Source organism: Monomorium pharaonis, chromosome 2 (genome assembly GCF_013373865.1).
Source record: "Monomorium pharaonis isolate MP-MQ-018 chromosome 2, ASM1337386v2, whole genome shotgun sequence".
NCBI lineage: Eukaryota > Metazoa > Arthropoda > Insecta > Hymenoptera > Formicidae > Monomorium > Monomorium pharaonis.
The window spans coordinates 22,431,861-22,454,295 of record NC_050468.1 but is presented as its reverse complement, the minus strand read 5'-3'; the positions used below and the strand labels follow the sequence as shown (position 1 = coordinate 22,454,295).

The following is a 22,435-nucleotide window of genomic DNA, read 5'->3' as shown; positions in this document are numbered from 1 at the left end:
ATCGACAGTTCTAGGATTTCTTTTTTAGAGGAGTAAAAGTGGGAAATCAACAGTAAACGTGCTCGTAAATGTCGAGAGTCTCTTTCTCTTTTTCGCTGTCAGGTCTAACTGACTCTAACCTTTAGGATTCGATAAAATTTCAGGAAAACGAGAACAGGCGTGAGAACATTTTATCTACTTGAAAGACGACTACGTGATAATTTTCGTTACTCTTCTGGGCTTTGTATTGCTCGCGAGTGAAGTGTATCAAACACTTTATCTGATTTTCTTTTGTATCTTCCACAAAGGGAATCAGTCGACAATGATATCGGCCTTCATTTTGCCTTCAGTTTCATACTCGTGTCTGTGACATTTTGTGGAGGGAAACGATCGAGGAAATATAAGTCGACTTTTTTCATTATATCTACTCTTGAGCATCAACAAATCGTAACGAGATGAACATCAATTTATAAATAATTATTGGAATTTTATTGCACTCTATAAATACGTTACGTTTAAATTATTTGTCTGAATCTATTCACAATTATACATTTGCATTTATAATAATTAAAAAAATATATAATAATTAAATATAATTCAAATACTGAATAATTATGGTTTATTGAGAAGGAAATGTTATTCTTGTTTTTTTGTGAACTGTGCCAAATAACGAACTTATTGCAATTATCTGATGTGTTGATATATCTTGTCTAGTTTGATTATTTAAAATATTTTTTTGTTCTTGTGAGTCCCTGTCAAGAAAATATAAAATGAAATCCTTTGTTAAAATTATTATATTCTTTTTTAAACTTAAAGGCTATTATATTCTTTTTTACGCAGAACGACTTCATTATTTTTGCTTCATTATTATAAAAGCATTAAAGAGAAAATAACCTATATAGTGGTATAAAAAAATTAATTTAAAATTATAATTAAATAAAGAGAAGTATGCATATAGCAATTATAATATTTGTTTCGAGGAAACATAATTTTCTACTTATACATTTCTTTTTAATTAATTTTGATTCTTTCAATTTTTATATTAAACGCGAAGTGTATAATCATAGATGATTATGTTTAATATACAACATTGATATATATTTATTGGTTAGAAAATAGTTATAACGATTGTAAGATTGATCATAAAATTAATCATTCTCGAGTAAAGATTCTATACTTTTCACAATGACGACAAGAATAATTCAATGTTTTGAAATCGGCAAAATTGCCTGCGTGATTATTTCGAAGGTGTGCTGTGCCGTGTTATTATATATTGTCGCGATGCAGGTGCAGGTAAGGTGGCGGGGCCTATAGGAGGCTATGTAGCGCAAATTCTGACGCCGCAGTCGAGATGTACGACTAGCCCGCCTATCTGGCAGATACTTCGGTCATAAATTCGGCAGAAATAGGGTGTCGGTATATCGTATAGATAGGGGCCCTTATCTACGTGTCTACCTCTCCCTCCTTCTACTGAATACCCCAGAGGCCTCCACGTCCAGCGAAGGCACCCTCTGCCGCCTGTATCTCCCTCACCATCACCATTACCTTAGTCTATTACGTGCATCTTGCACCTGCATCCGATCGTATCGTCGCTCTCACGCGCCCCCGCTCAATTATTCCAAGATGCCGAGGAAATCAATACTCGCGGAGACAGATCGCACTTTCTTAATGCATATTCATTTAGACAGGCGGAGAGGGCAATACCTTTTTTATCGCCTTTGATTGATTTACGACAATCTGATGGCATGATAATGGAATTTCTTATTATTTTATTTACGGCCGCTTATTGTAAACTGGATGAGAAAACAGAGGGTAAAACTTTTAGTGATTTAGGAGTTATTTTCTTGATGAATTAAACGCTCTAATGATATACATTTGAAAATTCTAATACTAATAAAAGCGCTTTATAATTTTCATCAGATTACTCGTCAAAATTTATTTTGAAAGAATAATCGTGGATAGAAAAATATGCTTCTAAGAGAAATAAAAACATTTATAGGAAGAGAATGATACAAAGATCGTATTTTTGCTGTTAATATTGACTCACTTTTACAGTTTTTAATTACAAAATTATTACGTTTGCAAACTGCGGACAAAAATCGTGATATTTTAAGACTGTTAATATATATTATAAGAATTTTAATAGATATGCGCTTTCAACACAAATTTTATATTGGAATTTGAAAAGTACATTTCCCAAAAATTGGTGGCATCCCAAACAAAAGTTAAGAGATACACGCTTAACATTTGTTGTGACCTACTGGCTCATGGAAACAAAGAGCGCTGATTTTCTATCGAAATTTTATTAAATTCTGAACTCGATTAGTATCGAAGTGAGAATCGTACAATCGAACTCCGCGCCAAGATCGAAAGAAAGATTGCGAAAAAGTGTTCGTCGCTCGGTAATTCACGACTGCTTTTGGCAATCGCCGACTACTGCTCGTAAATATTTTTCGCATGCGAACAATCAGCCGTGATCAACGGGCGACTTTGTTCACGCATTGCCAAACGTTGAAAAACGCCGCTATCGCTGAACTATTCTTTGATCTGCTGTTACTTTTGCGATAAAAATGCATTGCGATTGTTCGGTTTACGTTATTTGAATCTCGTTTCGAAGTATGTCGTCTCCCCAATGATATATTTTGTATTGCAATTCAGAGTATAACGGAGCGATATTCGATTTCTTGACAAATAGGACGAATGTGCATGAAGCAGGTATCACGTATCCGTTACCCTCACCAACGTTATATATCTTGGTGGTGCACTATCAAGGATTTACAAGAGTCGACCATTCTACAACCACCCAATCCAACTTCTCGAGCTCCAGTGCGATCCTTCAGGGTCGCTTTCGACTATCTCGTTTCGAGCGATTCACCTACCAACGTATCCACTCACACCTGCGTTCGTTCCTTCCTCATGTTCACCTTCTTCCTGCCAGCACGGATGTTCGTCTCGAGGGCGAGAAATCGATCCCGATAGGACTTGGCTTTACAGCGGCGGAGAGCTTCGGACTTCGGCTCCCGAGGATTTCATTGAAGGATTTCCGAAGAGTCGACGGAGGTCCTGGGCCGCCCGCGACGACAACGACGTGGTAACGAAGAGGCAGCACAGCTCGTGGGATTCGAGGGCGACGACCCGAGGAACGAGGGAAGCGAATTCTCGTGTCTCTCCGAGGGAAAAAGATATTTATTGGGCCGATGGTGGCCCGGAGAAAACGGCGAGGAAGTAGCAGGAAATGAAGATCTGGCTGGAAGGTATACTGGCGAATCGCGCTGGAGATGTCGAAGGTTGAAGAAGTGGTAGAGAAGAGAAAGAGAGTAGATAGATAGAAGGATTATTGTACGGTACGTGAAAAAAATATGACGGTACGACGGCGGCAGGGCCCCGCGGCAACGGCGGCATGAATTTCTTCGCTTTTCAGAGATCCTTTCGAGTTAAGATGTACGTCGCGCGTGCCTAGACGAGAATTCTCTGATGCGTTTGAAAATGTCTTAAACGTACAAAGCGTGTGCGAGGACGTTAGAATATTAACCGGAGATTAGCAAATGCTTACACGGCGACATGTCGGATTTTCGCTTTAATAAACGTAAATCGTAGAGGCTAAGGAGACTAATCAGAAGATGAGACAGAAGTACATCGGAGAATGGATATTTGCTCAGGAGTATTCCTGTTTTTGAGAAAAAAGAATTAAAACAAACAATGTCTGAAAAGAGAGAAAACATGGAGAAGCGCGAGAAAATTGCGCAAAGAAAGAAAGGACATAAAAGATCGGAAGTCAATTTACGATGTGACACTCGCTTAAAGTCGATGTAACTGCAATCTCAGCAGTATTCGATAGTCGGATTGTGACATTATGGTGAACCATATTTTTGCCATACGGTTAGTCGATAAAGCGTGAAACTTATGTTGACTTTACCTATTGATTGGTATGTACATACACGATGCACGTATCGTGAATGCACTTCTGATTAAATTCTACGTATTTTGTGTAATGGATATCAATTTGAAAATGATTATTTAACGGAGCAATATTTTACATGAATATATTTCCAACACCGTTGATTTCTGTTATCGAATGATTTTGGCCGAATCTCATCATTCATGCAGTATGACATTTGGAAAATTGTTGAAATTAAATAGCCGTTACTTTGGAGCAAGAGAAAGGAGAGAATAAAATGAATTAAATGCTATAGAGAAATTCAAAATTATAGATAAATATATTAGTATAGTTTAAAATGAATACATTCATGAGAAATATATTGTAATGAGAAATATAAAGCTAAAAAATTAGCTATAATTGATTCAATGAATATATGTTAAAAGAATCTCTATCTCCATGAAAAAAATTTGAATCGAATTCTTCAAAGAAAGTATAATTGCAGTTTTAACGTTCAAAAGTATACCAATAATTTTTAAAAGCGTTTTTATTATTTATTGTGAAAATTTAAAAGATTATTATTTTGAAAACCAAATCCAAAAGATTTTAATTTCAAAAGCTCAATTGTTAGTCTTTTTTTATAATGTTTATTTTTGCAAGTTTTATTATGTATGCATATTCTTTTTCTGCATTGTAAATATAATAATAATTAATAATCAGGTATTATAGTAGGTACCCATATAGGGTTGCCGGATGTAACAATGAAACCAAGATTTAGCCAACACTAGGGCAGCCAATTGTCGGCCAAGGTTCTGTCAGTCAGTGCTGGGCCATCACTGGCAAAAGACTGGCTGTCTACTTACAACAAAAACCAGTACTTGGCCGATGGTTAACACCCATACATTGCTCGACATTCTGGCACACAGTACTGGGTCAATACTGGCAAGTGACTGGCTGCCTATCTAACATAACCTAAATAAAATAATCCGGCGTTACGACGAAGACCAATGCTTGGCCAATGCTACGGTAATCGATTGTTTGCCAAGATTCTGTCAGCCAATGCTGGGCCAATACTGGCAAGTGACTGGCTGTCTATCTAACATAACCTTAATAAAATAATCCGGCGTTACGACGAAGACCAATGCTTGGCCAATGCTACGGTAATCGATTGTTTGCCAAGATTCTGTCAGCCAATGCTGGGCCAATACTGGCAAGTGACTGGCTGTCTATCTAACATAACCTTAATAAAATAATCCGGCATTACAACGAAGACCAATGCTTGGCCAATGCTACGGCAATCGATTCTTTGCCAAGATTCTGTCAGCCAATGCTGGGCCAATACTGGCAAGTGACTGGCTGTCTATCTAACATAACCTTAATAAAATAATCCGGCGTTACAACGAAGACCAATGCTTGGCCAATGCTACGGCAATCGATTCTTTGCCAAGATTCTGTCAGGCAATGCTGGGCCAATACTGGCAAGTGACTGGCTGTCTATCTAACATAACCTTAATAAAATAATCCGGCGTTACAACGAAGACCAATGCTTGGCCAATGCTACGGCAATCGATTCTTTGCCAAGATTCTGTCAGGCAATGCTGGGCCAATACTGGCAAGTGACTGGCTAAGTCACTACCGGTTGCCAGATTTTCAATACCGGCGCACTACTGCCAGACTAATATACAGTCGAATATGCTTTGACGTTAGCAGACGAGTCCGCGGCGAGCTTCACGGCGATAATGTGACAGTTCGGGATTAATGATGTGACATGCGCGAGGTTAATGGCGAGCAAGTTTTTATTTAGTTTCTGTACGCATATTACATTTCGGAAGGAGAGATTATAGTATAACGTACTATCCATTGTACAATCAGATAAGTATATAAAATTTTCCATTTTTTTAATGGAAATAATTATTTTATGATAAGTCAATATACTTTGTGCCATGTTTTATTTTTAGTTATATATTAAAAGAAAGAGAGGAAGAAACACTGTATTTGAAGATAAAGTAGAATAGAAGAAGAATAGATAAAAGAAAGAAAGAGTCGGTAAGAAGAGAGAGAGAAAAAAAAATTTTAATAGTTAAGAAAAATTAAGAAAGAAAAGTAAGAAGAATAAAATAAAGTAAGTCTATATACATATGTACACATATAAGTAAATTATAATTAATGTATGTTGAAAAGAGTGTTATTGTCAAATTGAAAGAAAGGGAAAGAAAGAGAGAGAGAGAGAAAGAAAGAAAAAAAAAAACATTGTGTAAAATAATATTTATATACATAAATAATATTTATAATATTAATATTTATAATATTTGACATTGTTAACATTTTAATACTAGCTTATAGACATTAATTTGATGAATAATTGAATATATATATATATATATATATATGTGACAGATTATTAATACAATAAAATGTCATATCCATAAAAATACATGTATTCAATTATTCATCAAATTAATGTCTATAAACTAGCATAAGTTGCCGACATCCAGATCAGTTGTAATCCGATGCTGCGACCAGTACTAAACCGTTAGTGCTACCAGTAGTGCGCCGGTATTGAAAATCTGGCAACCGGTAGTGGCTCAGTACAGGGCCGATCGTAATGCTTGTATTGGGGCAGTACTGGCTACGACGGTTGAACCAGTACTGTCTGTCAATAGTCGACCCAAGTTATCATCCAACATTGCGCCAGTACTGCGCCAATAGTGTTTTCAGTACCGCACCAGTACCCGAACTCCGACGGCCAGTATTCACTACTGTTGGCGCAGTACTGAGCCGATTGTAAAACCCTACATGGGTATATAAACACAATAAAAAGTTGACGTGTTTCTTTTGTATAATACTTAATGTATTTCTCTTTATCTATTCTCATTACAAAATAATTTCAGCAACTTGCTGTTAATTTTTCTGTGTGCGCGTACACACACACACACACACACACACACACACACATACATTTTGAGCACGAACGTATTGCAGCTGCGACTGTAAATGCACGTCGCCGCGCACGTGACGATACAATATTTAAAAAATTTGGTCCGGATTTTCCAGTTCGCTTCGGGTTTGTCTGGCTCACATTTTAACTTCCTGTAGAAGATTTCCAAGAGAAAATTCTCTGAAATGTATTTTTAAAATATTTTATTAGAATAAGAAGATCGTGCCATATGCATCTGCTAAAGAAATAAAAAAGTCTGTCGATAAATCCTCGTATAAAATTCTCTGCTGCTAGGTTGCGAATAAATATGTGTAACCACACAGCTGCCTTAAACTAATATGAAATTTACAATACTTTGTGAATCGCAAGGAAACGTTAGGTAACAAGAAATATTACCTGATCGCTGACGAAACCTCCTTGTCGAACACGTTTGCCAAACATAATCATTTCGGCTCGGTGGCAAGGCTCATCCGAGCAATGAAAAACGATCTCGGGTTGTATGAAAAAGGTCTGAGTACTTTCGTCGACTTGGAACTTCGCAATTTTGACGTACCTTGAGGGTAGAAAATGTCTCCCGGTAGCCGCACGTGCGGTGAAACTCGAAAACTGCTCTTGCATGGTGTTGGAAATATTTCCTACCTGTCCTTAGAAAGCTCTCAAGTGATACGGCTTAATGATTTATAATATGTTATTATCATTTTTTTACGTTTATTGCGCTCACTTCTAAAATTTACGAGCTTAAAATAAAATTATAGGTAGTATCAATCGCTTGTTACTAATTTTATTAATTTTATATTAATATAGATTATAAAATTACTCCAAAATTTGTCTATACGGTATTCAATTTTTAGTTAATTAACTTTCATTGTTATTTTGTGTATCAAAATGTATAGATCGAAAGCAATGTACTTGCAACGTAATTATTTATCTGTAATTACGATTAACATGAAAATCATAACGCATAAAGTCATAAAAGTTTTAATTGCATATTAATACGATCGCATGGAGTACAATATTAAGCGAGCGCAAAGTGTAGAGAAGCTTTCAACGATTATCGAAATGCTAGTTCCGCCCATAGAAATTTTTATCGCGCAATGAATTGATATTGACCGAATTGCGGACAGTTAAACGGGTCAGGTGGACCGAATGCAGAGCAAATTTCGCGAGAATTAAAGTTAAATTGCATTGATTATTCCACCAAGTTAATTGCCGCGACGTATCATTGATTATACAAACGCCGTATATGCAAACAGCAACTGGTGCGTTAACAAATTCGCGCGATATAAACAGTAATTATTGTTGTAATGGTGTTACAACAAGCAATATTGTGAAAAATGATGCGATTGGATGTACGGTGTGATCTCTGCAATATCTTTCTCATTTCTTTTTATTTAATTTCATAACTAATGGCGATCATAAAAACGTTTTTTTTTTTTTAATGTAATTCTAGTCATATCTTTGACTGAAAATTTTGACTGGAGATTTTCTGGAATTTAAGAGCATATACATTTTTTTATAAGGAAATTTACATAAATATGGATTGATATACAGCCGTTAGGTTTTTTCTCCTACGTTACTTTCTTCACGCAGAATTTGCGTTTACTTTCGCATGCCTCAGGCCGTACAGTTCTCGTAGACCTGATTTTAGAATGTTCAGATGCTTTGTGGTAACATATTATTCATCAGATTCAGTCTTTAAGGCGCGAAATCCTTTCTTCGCAAAGACTATAGATGCTCTTTAGACTGCTGAAGCGCTAGCATTCTTGAAACTCAATAGTCTCTTAATGCGCGCGTAGGGTTCATCGAACAACGTGAAATCTTCGTCACTCGAGCACGTACAATAATAATAATAATAACGGCGAGCACTTGAGTTTTGTTAGATATTTCGCGTAACGGAAGCTCATCAGAAGCTTTATCTGATCGGTCTCGCGCTTTTTCCATTGCATATTATTTGTTTCACGTCATTGTCAACTCCTTGTTAAATATCTTTTATTACAAGTGAGGAACATTATTTCTCGGTGTCTTTTGGCGCGTTCCCTACGTATTTACTTTTCTTTGAAATCTGCATTTTAATATTTTCTTTACGAATAATGCGCATTCTTGTGAGCGAAAATTTAGAAGTTGCTGTTATATAAGAGAAACATTTTTGTTTCATCCAGATAGAATTGAATATATACACGAAGAGAATTTTCTCATAAAATTTACTCTGAAAATCATGGTCGTCATAGGACAACATTGTATTTCGAATTTTATGTGATTTCCTTTGATTTGTTAATATTTAGTACACATATTTTATTTTTAAACACAGTAACATATAAAATATGTTTGATTATTTCTATTAATAAACTACTCAGTTGAATTTTAATAATTATAAAGTACAACAATTGAACAATTTATTTATGTTAAATATTTTACAATTTTTTATTGTTTTAAATAGAACAAATGTTATGTAGCAATAAACACATATGTACAATATCTTACATAAATTTTACAATTTAACATGATATTTTCAATCTAACTTAGTCGCTTATTATGAATTTTATCATGCAGTATGATCGGCACGCTGTTTATAATAGAAATAATGGCGTAATAAAAGCAAAAGTTTTATGATCCAGAGATTCTGGATTTGAATCTTGCTAGGATAAGCATATATATGTGTTTTTTTTAAAGAAATATAGTAGTATATAAACGTTAAATATATAATATAATAATATAAAAACAAATTTCATGTATAATTTGATATGTCATTATATGAGAAGCTTTCGTGTCAAATTGTAAAATTTTTATTTTAAAATATTTTACAATACTATATAATAATTTTCAAGCAGATTATAAAATGTCTTTTATATTTAAAAAATTCCTATTGTTACTCACATAATTTACTAGATTGTTCATATTGTTTCAACCTTATCACGCATGTAAAATTTGTAGTGAACTTTGTGATAAAATAAAACGAAAAATTCTCTTTCTGTATGTATACATTGAATTATTGGAATTAAATATAATTGAATGTTGAAATAGTCATATTCTTATCCATCGATTTTCGAATCGGCGGTTTATCGGTCAATAATTCGACTTTAAAAGAAAGCTTGCTTTTCACGGCCGACTCTGCGACAACATTGCAATAATTTCTTCGCGTTTTGGATAAGCCGGACGATATAATTTGAGCGCATGGCCGCAGGCGTAGCTGTGGATTCGCTTTATCGCGCCTAGCTAAATCCTCCCTCGGGAAGATTCGGTGAGATTTCTACAAGGAGATAGATAAGTTTGGCGGGACGAATCTGCAGTGTGAAGATGTAGGATAAACTGGAATAAACCAGTCACGTTTTTCGCAAAACTCTTTCGTCTCAATTTCATCTCATTTACGGTGCTTATCTGCTCTTTCATTCAATGTCGTGTAGAGATTTTGATCCTTTAACCAGTTTAGCACGACTATTTGTGTCGTCCAGAAGTCAACATGTGCCAGGGTATAATAACTTGTTATTTATTTATTTTATTAGAAAAAGAGTTAATACATTACATTAGGTACAGCTTATCTATAGAATAGATAGATCTCTATGGAATAGATCTCAGAATAGATATCAGAATATTATAAATGCAGTTTGTCTTTGTATATTCTAATTTTTCTGAGATAACAAGGTAACTTTTCTTTCAAATAGAAGCGAGCGTAATGAGCGGATAACGCATTGGTCTGTTATGTCAAAGGTTCTAGGTTCGATCTTAGCCAAAACCGAGTCGTATTTATTGTTATACGTTCGTTTTCTTCTTCGATAAAATGGCAGAGTACCAAGAGTATTCCATGCCTCAAAAATCTTTCTATTTTAGAACTAGCGTTTAAACTGTAAGTCCTGTATATTTGTTTACAATTTACGTGTGCACCATAGATATACGGTATGTAGAAAGAAAGCCCAGATCCGATTTAGACTGCAGTGTTGCATTGAATAAATAAATTTGTTTTAAATAACAACATAAAAAATACACATTAACGTCAATACACATTAACATACATTTAATAATCTTAACTTTTTAATTGAATACAAGTGTGAATTTGCATCAGCTTTTGTAACTATAAAATTACTTCAAGAATTAATTCTATGTTGTATAATCTATGCCTGTATAAAATATGCCTGTAAAAAAAGTAAGGATTTAACACTACACATTCCATGTTTAAAACTTTTTGTCTAAAAGTTTTTGTTAATCCTTTGACTAGATCACCATTGAATTTGAAGTCGGTGTGAATTTGCATCTGTGTGCAATTGACGTTATTTTTTTTAGTCTAAACATGTGAAAAATTTTAATTTTGTTTTCAAAATTTTTTAAATAATTTTTTTTGTAACGAAATCTGTGTCATGTTAACCTTTTGACTGCACACTATCAAAAAGTTACGTTCACTGCACACATGGGTATACGACATCCGGGAAACTTTGACCGTTTGTATCTCGGGGAGAAATTGACGAATTTTATTCCATTCTTTTTTATTCCTAAGGAAAATTTCTCAGAATTGTGATAATATAAATTAGAAAGTTGTACGTATATAAAATGGAAAGAGATATATTTGATATATAAACTGACAATAAATCAAGAAATTTTGTGCACTTTTGAAAATCGTTCTGGGTGTGGCTAACTTAGTGTGCAGTCAGAGGGTTAAAGTACTTATTTGCACTGATAGAGAAATGTGTTGTATTCACGATTATATTATAATTGTATAGTAAAATAATTGTAGACAGGAATATCATTTCTAGTAATTATTATTGTAATATTAGTAATATAATAATATACTATATTTAAAAATTATATAAGTTTATAGTACAATTTATAGTACAATTTTTTACAGTTGCATTACGATAATTATTATGATTATTACTAATGTAATTACTATAATATCTTTTTTTACACTTTATATACACTTTTGATTATATTTTAGTCGAAATAACTTTCTTTCAAAAATTTCTCGAAAAGAATTGCGTAATATTTCTTTTTTTTGAGATATACGTATACATATAGATATCAAGAATTAAAGTACCATTCTTTGTTGTGAACGTAAAGTTATTTATAGAAGAAGCTCTTTTAACAGACAACTGACAGATTAAAAAGCGAGTTTCAAAGTGCAACTTACCATAGATTTATAAACGTAGTCACTGTTGCGAGAACTTATTGCGACGTTGTTCCTTTATTTTCCGAAGTATAATAGAAAGATTTTTTCCAGCTTTTATGAGAAGCACATGCGATGGTATACATGTTGCGAGCATGTTAATAGCAAATATAAAACATTGGTTTCTAATACATTTTAAACATCTAATTTGAACGCAGTTTTTCTACGCCAAGTTCAGTTAGCCGCCAATGTTCATTATACATATTTACCCGGTTTCTCGTGTTTTTGACCGACACATTTATGGTATAATGAAATACATATATGAAATACATCATATATGTGTAAATATATTATTTTTTAAATATTTACGGTAACGTGTGTGGTGCGTTATTTGCTTTCACACTGCGCTTACCTTTGAATCCTAGAATCGTAAGTGGAACGCGTTTCCTGGGTGGAGTAGTAACCATAGCCTCAAGGGCTTCGTGATTTGATGTTCGGTCCAAAAGTTAAACGCGACTCTGTAACGCATGCGGTAAAGCATTTTGAACATTTATAGTACGTTGTTGTGGTGAAACTTGCTCGCTTATTCTGTCTTTTTATATCTCTATTATCTGCGAATATAGCATCTGTATAATAATCTCTATATAAATCTATTTGTTTTTTATTTATTTTGGCAGTGGGTTTTGAAACACAATTCTATTATTATTTTGAAAAATTCTACTGCTTAGACTGTTACTGTTAAGATAAATGGTAACTTGAAAGTTGAGGCTAAAGAAAAACAATATTTAGTTTTCGTTATTATTTTTACATTATTCTAGATAGTTTAAAAAATATTATAGTTTTTAATCTAAGATAAAAATGCAGATAATGTACATTTTAATAATTTAGATAAAGATAAAGCTATTTCTTTATTTATATAATTATTTAGATGATTTATAAATTTTATATGATGGCAAACATTAAGAATAACACAAGAAATAAAAAAAGTGCTATTTTTCGATTGATTATTTTAATTATAGTATTATTTTGTCTGTAGGAATTGAATACTTATAATTGAGAATTGATAATGTATTAACAAAAATATCAAACAATTGATAAATATAATTTTAAAGAAAGATCTGTTTATTTCTACTTATTATTACGCTTTTTATATAAATTTATTTATAACATTTTATTATCTGTCTTCGATAGTCTTTCTTAGTATTCTTTCTTGAATTTGTTTATTCCTAGCATAAAATGCGATATCGAGTGATTATTCAATTTTCTTCGAGGTCATCAAGATATTACGACCTCTTCAAAGACGTTGCGTTGCAACGGAATTACCTTGTGTTAACCAAGTGCTCCAGAGTTCTAGGGACGAGTAAAGCTCTCAAGAGACAAGTGGTGAACCTTGGTGTCTCCTTAGACTCCATCTGCGTTGCAACGTGGTGGGTTCAAAGCTTGTGCGGAAACTGTGTCTTCTCTTCTTATTTTCCTTTCTGTGTTCATTCCATGCCGTAGCACATGAAATGTTTGTTTAAAAATTTATATTATTTTATCGATTTATTTTATTTTTGTTGAAATAATCAATTTTTTCTTACACCTTTACTTTAAGGTTTAAAACGTCACTATAACTTATTCGTAAATAAACGAACATTTAAATTATTTCTCTTTATGCAGTTCTTGATAAAAATGAGCCTTTTTGTGCATTCTAATTGCTCGATCTTAAACTGCTTCCTTAAACCTAATGCGTGTTTTTATGTTTTATATTATCACATAATTATATTATAATTTTATCGTAGTAACAAATTCGTGTTTTATTAGTGTTTTTAAGTTATTTCGTTTTCACGAAGAAATCTTCTTGAAAAACCATGTAATTGCGAAAGTGTCTGACTCTTATGGGAATTACTCAGTATTTTATTTCGTCATGATGCATCGCGTTCACGCGCGAAGAAAGCTGTGAGATAAAAAGGAAAGATGCACGGCAGCCAAAGGGATATACTCCCATTGGCATTATAGCCCATTTCTCGCCTTCTTTTCGTCTAGGTAATCGCATATGGAGGATACGAAGTCCGCTAGATCGGTTGAGACGACGCGACGCCTTTAGCGTGCGCGCTTTCTGGCTTGTGCTCGACTCTTTCCACTTGCGACTGTTTTCCTGCACTGGCGAGAGACTTATTCTCCGTTGCAAGTAACGTACCATTCGACGCCGCACTTTATTTCGAAACTTGTCGGCGCGTTGTATAAATTTAATCCGGATTTTATTTTCATCGCAGTATTACCGCGGCAAAGTTATATAAGGCGGACGAAGAAGAATTAACATTGTTATACTATATTCCAAGATTTGATATACTGAAGAACAATTTGGCATTAAGATATAAAAGACGTGGTTCTCTTATAAATGACAGTGAACATCTTGTATCTTACGACAAGAGGTGAAAATATTTTGTGAAAAATTTCTTATTTTATAACACTATAATTTTTTTGGCACAAAGCCAGTATAAGTAGCAAAATTATCACTTTTAATTACATTTGTAATAAAGGTATAATTTTAAAGAAACTGGCATATTAGGAATCACATAAGACATCTTTCCAAGTTTCTACATGTATTCGTTAATAGATCGATTCATACTTCAAGCAAAAGAATGGGCGTATCTAGAATTTTTTTAGGGAAAATTTTTACCAATTGTTAAGATATAAACAATAATTTTTAGGGTTAATATATATGGATTTTAGAGCTTACAATATCTTTTTGTTCCTAATTTGAATGAGAAAAATATTAGATAATAGTTACGAAAAAGAAGACACTTTGTATTCCATAAGTAAAATCTTGATCTTGAGGTGTCATTTTCATTTAAAATGAAGATAGAGCGCATGTTCTGTTTTTTTATTAAAAAGAACCAAATCTTATATATCGGATACTATAAAAGTTCTAACCAATTCCAGAAATTAAAAAAAATATTTTTATGATTGTTCTTATAATATTTTATATGATAACAAAAAATGTACTTAGAGTCAAAATAAAGTTTTTATAATTAAAAATGAAAAAATGAAATAAAAATTTCGGAATAAGGTAGTTTGAATCCCTTTCTTTTTATAAAATATGCCCAGGCTGTAATTTTACAGTAATTAGTTTTTACTCGTAATTAATCTTCTGAGAGACATAAAGAGAAAAAAAGAAAAAATGAATGAATGAAGTTAATAATCAATAAAAATCTGTCGGTTTGATGAAAACAGTAATTGTAAATCACCGACCTTGACTGTTGCCGATCGAAGTTATTAGAACGCTCAGTACCGAAACATTAATTAGGTTAATCGTGATTGTTCGTTAGCTTGGTCAATCACCTAAGTTCCACCGTCTGATATTAATTGGACTAATCACCTGTGTGCGTCTACCGTGGATTAAGATGGATTGTTTCATGAACGTTTCTCGTAGGTTTATAGAGGTTCATAGAGGGTTTATGGATCCTTAAACAAATAGATAAAAATTTTTTAATATTAATAAATATTTAATACATAATAAATGCTATGAAAGTTATATAATACCTAGGAATTTGAATTATTTCGCGATATACGTTTTTATTTACTAGTAAAATATAATATTTTATAACTTTTATTTAATGAATAGAAATAAACGAAATTATAATACATAAGCTTTAGAAAGAGTTTTTAGACAGGAAAAATTAGACAGAAAAGTCTCCACAAGTGCTTTTAGATAGACTCGGCCATCATGCCTGCAAAAACCCTATTGTGCCACAAAAGTTTCTTGACAAAAAAAAACAGAAACTACTCGCGAAACTTATAGGCCCGCAATATAAATAACGCTTTTGGCTTCTATCAAGAATGATGGAACGAAAGAGAGTGGTGTGGAGGATGGAAAAAGTAAAGAGTAGAACAAAGTGAGCAAGACTATGGAGGAAATGGACCAGAAAAGGAATATTGGCACGAGAGTACCGTCAGGCCGACTATCAGTCCCATGCGAATCTTCACTTCCGCTCGTTTTCTGCAGCCTCATTTCCCCTGTGTAAATATTCACGTGCTGGTTGGTGTATACGCGCACGTACAGCTGTTCTCTTTTGTTTTCTTCCTTCCGTTTTCCTAGAAAATGTTCAATTGTATCGAAAATGTTTGTCGATTATTGAATTAAATTAAATTATTGATTACTATTTCATTCATTTAATTAATAATTAATATATTATAAATTTAATGTTGTTAATTTAGTAATTTTATTTTATTTTATTTTATTATTATATTATTAGGGTTGTTTTATTAGACTTGTTAGGGAGTTTTTTCTAAGAACAGTTTTGTTTCCTTTATATGCAAAAAAATGGATTTTTGGGGAAAATGTTTTCTTTATATTTTGACTCAGCATATTAATCAAAAGTTTATCGAAATACTGGTTTCGTGACCGATGATGGAACAAAACCCGAGCGAACGAACCAGATCGACTGACAATTAGTGTTGAATTATTAATCAAATTTCGATTGGGTCAGGTTGTCAAGAGCGACACACGATGGTCGGCAAAGTTGACCATTGGTGCCGTACTCCACGAAAACGGAATACGCGGCTACGTGACACAATGTGTGGTTAACCGCGAGGACCATCGATCCGATGAAAACAGAGTAAGCTGCTTCTATCGGGTCGTTGAAAGTCGTGCCACGAAAATGTGGGTCGGTGACCTTTCTTCGCTAGAGTTCTTTGCCCCTTTTCTTTGCCCTCCCGCAATTCCATTGACTGTGACTGCAACTTGGCAATGGACCAAAATCTTTTTTTTTTTCTCGAAACATTAGCGGTCTCTCGAGATCGCGCGTGACTATTTTTCTCTTTTTTCCATAGAATCTTTTTTTCTAATGAAAATGATCCCTTATATTGTTTCGATTTGCACTTATTTGCCGATAATGAGTGGCGGCAGATGGCGCGGTGGATAGATTTGCGGTGTGTCACTCTGCGGTTAGGTGGTCATTGAAAACTGTCGTTCCATTTCGAGATAATACATAGTAATTTAATATATGTATAACACTGCTTTCGCTGCTTGGTTATCTGTTGTTTTGTACAAATTTCCATTAATGCGCAACTCTCCGTGTTGTCACTTGTGGCAGAGCCAATATGGACACGTCGTTATTTCTGTTGATATGATTGTAGAGATATGATGTTGGCTATTTTGATCATTGCAGGATATGTTGAACATGAAATAGAATCTCGATTCATGTTTCATTAGGGAGAAAGAAGAATACAATTTTGATTGCAACATAGATATAGTTTTCCAGATGTAATATCAACTTGTTGCAATATTAAAGCTTTATTATATTTAATTGTACTTTTTAAACTTGATAATAAATGTAGTTATAAAGCGATAACCAATACGAGTATACCCATTTAGCTGACACAACTCTAAATTCTTTTGCATTAATTGATTCTTATTTCTTATTCTACGTATGAAAGTATTAAGATAAGGTAAGATAATTAAAAGATGTGAATATTTTAAGACGGGCGTTACATTTCAAAGTATACCAGAATAAAATATGAAAAATCTGTTATGAAAACAACTTTTTGATGATTTATCTTGATATTTTTTACACAGAAAAACTTGAAAAATTGATTTATATAAAAAAAGATTATATATGTGATATATATTTTAAACAAGTCTTTTTTATCTTTTTTTCTCGTTTCTCTATTTTTCTAATAAGATATTTTGTTTTAAAAATATTTGAATTATCTTGTATGTGTAAATTGATGTTGAAACCGAGTGATTAGAAATTTTATAAATATTTGACTGTTGTAAATATTTGTTGACAAATACAAGAGAAATATTTCATGTCATATCAGTACCGTATCAAAAAAATAGATTAAATTATGATTTATGATGGAATAGAGTGATACTGGCGCAAAAAATTTGTAATTAAATCTAATAATTTTATGAAAATGTAATAAAAAGCTACAAATTAGTGGCTAACATTCACAGGGGATATTACAAAAGTTTTCATCTTGTTTCGTTTATAAAAGAATTTGTTTGATCTAGTAATCGCATACACAAAAACTAAAAACGTAAAAGAGGGAAAAGAAACATAATTTACGTTGATGTTTAAGCAGATAAAACTGATTTATCATGCCTAAGGTAATTGTACGTGTCTCAATTACTGTCAGTGTCCCAATTGTAATATTAAGAAAAAGTATGATAGTGTTTTATATTAACAATGTTTTTGAAATGTTAAACTTACAATTAGATTATCATATAAACATACGTAATGCTTAGCAGTATTAGATATTTATTACAGCAGGATATTACGTATGTGCGGCAAAATAATTGGGAAGACAATATTTAGGACATTAACTAGGAGTATGGATTTAATAGCTTATATTTTTATTTTTTAAATTATATTTAAAAAATAATTTTTTTTGAATTTATTATTGTTATTTTGTTATTTTTATTTTTTAATATTATTACTTGAATGATAATAAAAAAGAAATATTTATTAAAAAATTACGAAATAAGCAAAAATGATTAAAGCAGCAGTAATTGGGACAGTTATCGTATGTTAAAACAAATTTGTGTGCAATTCCTTCGATTTTCACGGATAATCGAGCAACTCGTGTAATAAGAACAGCAGGAAAATATTCTGACAGTGAATAGAAAGACGATCTTTGCACGGTTCGTTGAATTTTAAATGGGGAAGAGTAGCGAATGAGGAAACTTAGGGAAAACTTGGGGAGAGATCGTTGGCGACAGGTAATTGCATTGCAAAATTGCGCGCGAAGGCTCTTCCCTCGACTCACGGTTCTTGCCCGAATCAGAATCCCCGTTATTACCTGCCTGTCCATTTTCGGCTCAGGCACGAACTATTCTTATATATAAGAACAAAAGTATTTTATTCTCCTCTTTCGCATGTCACGCGAGAAACAGTTTCTCGTGCAAATTAAGCGAAAGTTTAAATGAACGAAACGGACGATACGACAGAGGCACGCATAAACTCTTCCTTTCGTTTGTGCCGCGTGATTGCGCCATAATCAGAATGGAATGATTCACTCGCGAAATAAAAAAAGAGCCATCTGTTGATCCGTTCAGTTTTATGTACGTTACGAGTAACATACGTAAAACTTTTGTCTCACCGTCTCTTTTACAAAACGTCTGTATGTACAGAGACACTCGAGACTTGGAATTTTTTGAAGACCTGTTACAATTATTGATACTGTTATTACGGATTAAACGGCGAAATTTTTAATACACTCTATTATGCTGTTTGTTAAACAAGTGTTTGTTAAACATGTATTTTATCGTTCGAAATATTTGCAATTCGCTCTTACATTTAGATTAGGTCAATATAACGACTTTAATGTGCATCAGTGCGTATTAATTCAAACCAATTGAATTCGTTAATGTGGAAAAATTGAAGTTCTATAAGAATCCGCACGTAGTTCCAATTATACGTCTAATTTCAGTATGTTGAATACCGCGTTAAACTTGATAATAAACTAACGAACAATATTGCATTATCGGGGGCAGGTGCCACAACATGGGGTTGGTCGACGTTGAAAATGACTTGTTTGCTACAAAATATGAATACCTGACTCGCGGAGGGCGGGGATAATTGTCTCGGGGTTTACTCGCAGACAGGTCTAATGTGATTGGTAGTTCCGGGGCGGACGTCGGAGGTTTCTCGAAGGACAATCGAGTTTGTGCTCGGCTGGCAATTACACTCTCCGCTCGTTACGCGGTTTGACAAACTTTCTCGCTCCGGCAAAAGACGGCGAGTCCCGTACGCCCGATCGAGGCCATTTTCGTTCAGTTGAAAGTTGCAGTAATTGCGGGGCAAAGTAGGTTCTGCTGCTTGGGTCTCCCATCGTCGCGTGCCAAAACCGAACAATAACAAATATTAAACAGCGACGGCGTGTTTCCACTCAGCCGTTTGCCTTTAACTCGTCCGACAATGCAGTCTCGAAACTTGAGAAAATTAAAGCACTAAATCAATCTATTAATTTAGAAATGTGCATCACGTTTCAACTTTGAAAACGCGCATACCGTTGATAATAGGCTAAGGAACATAACTTCTTAACCAATTTAACTTTTACGTAGATGACATAATTGATAATTGGGTGTATAGTGCGAATATTATTATTTACTTGTGCTGATTGTAAATATAGTTACTTGATCGAAGTTTAGCGAGTTCTCAGCCTCGTAGATTGCCGCATTTAACTTCACGATAGAAATGACGCTCCTACGCGATAGTCTCTTTTATTACGAGTACTAAACTGTAATGGCTCTTAACAAAATAAAAGGACGAAACAGAGTCGTAAAGGAAGCGCACGTACGGATAAGAGGCAGCACTCGGGCAGTATTCGTTATATCTAAATCTAAATTAAGTAGAACACTGAGCACCGTCCAAAAATGTATCCGCCTGTTTTCGAATAAATCGCGCAGTCTGCCTACAATTTTATACACGTTGCACACTTGACAAAGTTGTTTAAACAACTGACTGCCATGGCTGTGGATTTTTTTACTCGGTTTAATTCTCTTTTTGTACAGACAGTTATTTTTATACATTCTATTACGCAGCAGACATTATCCCTATCTCGCAGAAGAAATTTTGTTGATTGCGATGTGCTTAAAAAACGGTATACGCGCAAATAAAACGTGAGCATTTTGACGTGAAACCTATATGCATGTAACGTATTTATCTCACCCTAATTCAATTTGTGCATTACGGAACGTTATGCGTATATGTTTGTCCATGATGCGGCGGTTACAGTTATTAGTTTATGCACCTCTTGCAGCTCTAATGATATTTTATGATAATGAATTTAAAATCCTCGTTGGCCCATAGGAAGAGTACGTATATGTTGTTTGTAGGTACATTGCGTTGAAAACGTGTAAAAAACAAAAAGTACGACAAAATATTTGTTGTATATATTTAATAGTTTTATATTTTTTCTGTCTAAATGTTTGATCAATGATAAATAAAATGTTCATTATATGTACATATATGCTAGTCTTAATTCTTACAGATGTTTTATTTACATAATAAGTTCTGATGTAATGTATACATATATGAACATGGCAAATAAAATTATATGTACATTTATTATATGTACTAGCTTTTATTAGTATTGACGTTTTATTTACATAACAGGTTCTACTACATTTTGATAAAATACAATAGAATTTGTTCCATAAATGAAGATTGTAATAAAAACTTACATAAATAAAACATTAGTAAGAAATAAAATTAGTATACATATAATGAACATTTTATTCATCATGTTTGATCTAATATTGCAGCAGAATTTATAAAAATAAAAGTATATATAATAAACATTTTATTTATATTAACTCTTGTCTTTTTCGTGATTTTTTCTCACGTTTTCTAATTATCTTAATTCTCACATTTAATGAGATATCTGCATGTATATCAATATTATTGATCGATATTGAATTTGGTTTAAATCTGTCAAGAAGAAGCATTAATAATATTGTACAATATAATTGTAGGGTTTCTTTTCTACAAAAACCAAGTAAGTTTTAGTTTTTTAAATCTAGATTATGGCATGAAAGCGTTCTTTATTAGTAGTACCACATTACGAATAATTGTTAATTAAAGAGTTAAATAAAAAACAGGAAAAATAAATATATATAGTATATAACGTTTTCATTTAAGTCTAAAGATTTTTTATTTTTTAAGTGGCTTATTATAAATTTTTTTAAATATTCTTAAAAATGTTAATCAAAGCCTACTTGTTTTTATTTTTATACATATGTCTGATGGACAAAAAAGTTATCAATATTTATACAATAAATAGTTTTAAAAATGAGAAGTTTCTTGTTTTCAACAAAATTTTGTGAACATGTTTGCATGGTTTTTTAAAGGGTCTTTTAATATCTATCTATCTATAATATATATATATATATACATGGAGTTCTTTTTTTAATACTATACACCCATACGCTCTCTGTGCAATACAACACAAAATTTTATCTGTTTTATTGTACTGTTATTTTTAGATTAATTAGCTGCATAATTGGTTTTGTTTTTTCTGGTATAAATAAAGCGTCATTGACAATGACCTGTACGAGATAAGATAGTGTTAAATTTACGGCCTTAGATCATGGTCCCATTGCGCTTTTAATGTTGTCGCTGGTGACCGTCCAAGTGAAATATCGTCTTGTAAAATATGAATCTGGCCGAGTTCCATCGTCGACGTTACCATACCTTATGTCTGCCAAGAGAGAAAAATAATTACGAATTTCTGTTTGATGAGAATCTGTACGATTGCCTCTTAATTATGCGCGAGTTTTATTGGTGAGATATTAATTAAATAGCTCAAATGGCTTCAAGTATTAATTAAATAGCGCAAATAGCTTTTGCAAAAATTATTTTCATATTATGTTATACGCGATATATTGCGTATAGTAACGCGGAATATGAAAGAGATTTTTTTCTGCAGTACTTTCCGTACCTTCCCATCGTTTTGCATTTGAAATCCCATTTGCTTTTGTGCAACACTGATAATTTAATGCATCGTGTCGCTTTGTAAGTATATAACATGAAAATTTAATATGTTCCTTTTTTCGCATCTT

The 22,435-nt window shown here is 33.0% G+C and overlaps 1 protein-coding gene and 1 long non-coding RNA gene across 2 annotated transcripts in view; one reads left to right on the top strand and one right to left on the bottom strand.

Annotated features, from left to right (window-relative positions):
- Positions 1 to 22,435, top strand: part of LOC105834482 — a 289,072-nt gene that overhangs the window by 28,963 nt on the left and 237,674 nt on the right. The window lies entirely within an intron of this gene.
- Positions 12,007 to 21,519, bottom strand: LOC118644553. The gene is made up of 2 exons (XR_004962323.1): positions 20,009 to 21,519; positions 12,007 to 15,963 (listed from the first exon to the last, which is right to left on the bottom strand). It is a non-coding gene; the product is annotated as an uncharacterized LOC118644553 (long non-coding RNA).